Source organism: Epinephelus moara, chromosome 18, assembly GCF_006386435.1.
Source record: "Epinephelus moara isolate mb chromosome 18, YSFRI_EMoa_1.0, whole genome shotgun sequence".
Lineage (NCBI taxonomy): Eukaryota > Metazoa > Chordata > Actinopteri > Perciformes > Serranidae > Epinephelus > Epinephelus moara.
Window position 1 is genome coordinate 40,038,436 of NC_065523.1, and position 1,933 is coordinate 40,040,368.

Here is a 1,933-nt window from a genome sequence, read left to right on the forward strand (position 1 = left end):
CGTGTGTTTTGAGTCTCTTCCAGAACGAGGGGCGAAGTCAGTTCCATTCACTGAAGAAGACAGTGGGACTAGGCTGAAAGCTCTGGGAAGAGCCAGTAAGTGAACGTTGAGTTTAGAATCACACAAACTGAGCAGGTTCAGTGTCAACAAGGAACCACAAATAGTTTCTGTTTACTCAAATACCTCATTACATGTCTAATAATAATAATAAAACTGAAGTAAATTTACTCAGTTACTGTACTTTTACTACAAAGTAAAAGTTTCAGCTGCGGCAGGAAGAGGAAATAAACTGCTGAGTTTCTTTCTACTGACTCAGTTTAACTCCAGGATTTCTCAAAGAGGAAAATACATGATGTCATACAGGAACTGAAGGTGAATAATCACGCACACACACACACACACACACACACACACACCTTCAGTCAATACAAAGATCGATCAGAATAATATAATAATAATAATAACAATAATACAACAAAAACAAAATAAATCCAAAACATTTTAATAAATAAAATCATCAAATATTTACAGAAAGAAAAAATAAAAATATTTGGTATAAAAACAAAACTGAATCTGTCTTTAAACAACACGATTGATGAATTAATGAGATCAGAATAATTAAATTTTGTATTTCCACCTTAAACAAACTTCATCTCATGACACTTGAACGTCTCGCAGTGATGGTGCGTTCAGGTGCTCCGTGATGAATGTTTAAAAACATCCACTGAAGTTGGATTGAATCACATTAAATGACATGAGGCGTTCAGGTTCCTCTGGTTTTCAGACAGTTGTTTGTTTCTGTTGTCACGGTGACTTTTGGATTTTGAATTTGACAATCTGATCTCTGACGTCACCTGAAGGCCACGTTAATCAGAAATCATTGTTAAGATCGTTGAGAAATTAAAAGCTGAGTCATTGATCATGTTGTGTTCACATGCTGCAGTGACTTAATGTAACTAGGTAAATTTACTCGAGTACTGCACTGGAGGTACCTGAGTATTTTCTGCTACTTCATACTTTTACTGTGCCATGTTGTTACTTCCTGTGTGAATGTTTTCCAAACCTAATCACATGTTTTTGTTGCAGCTAAATGAACGTGAATTCGAGGTGTTTCACCGATGTCGTAAGTTTATTTTGAAAAAGACTGTCTGCATCTGATGAGCACTTCCTGTGAAAACAGACGTTGATGCAGGTAACGGATATAAACTGACATGGCGTCCTAGAATACCAGCAGTGGAAGCAGCTCTTTATAAACAATAACAATCATTTAGCATCTTCTTTGAGTTAGCCGCTAACTGCTAGCAGCTGCTATTCTTCTTCTTTGAGTTAGCTGCTAACTGCTAACAGCTGCTGTTCTCCTTATTTGAGTTAGCTGCTAACTGCTAAAAGCTACTTTCAAAATCTCATGCAGTGGGTCACACACAGAGGAGGTCGTCACACTCGTCCTGGTGACTGTCCCTTTTATACAGACATAATTTCAGTGCTGTTCCTCTGCTGCCGGCTGAAAGGCAAGACAACTTCATCCCTCCATTCTGTGATCGTACCTTTTTTACAGAGCGGCGAGGTGTGAAATTCCCGCCTTGAACAGGAAGTGTAAAAGGGGCTTCTGTCTGAGGCTGCTGCTGCTGCGTGACTGTAGTCACACACACAATGACAGGGCTAACTGTTAGCATCACACGGCTGACGTTACCTGATGGTTATTAACAGGTTTAACAGAGTCAAGCCGTTTCAGCGTCGCTGTGAGATTAAGGCCAAATTCCAATCCGATCCCTTACAGACTCACTGACTTAGAGGCGCGTTCATGTGAAGTGCGTGAGTGTGTGAGGGCTGTCCCATTGTCAAATCGTCAAGTCAGTGAGTCAGTGAGTGAGCCCTTTATGCCCCCTTACCGTAGGTCAGCATCGATGCGGACTTACGTAAGGAAATTACCCAC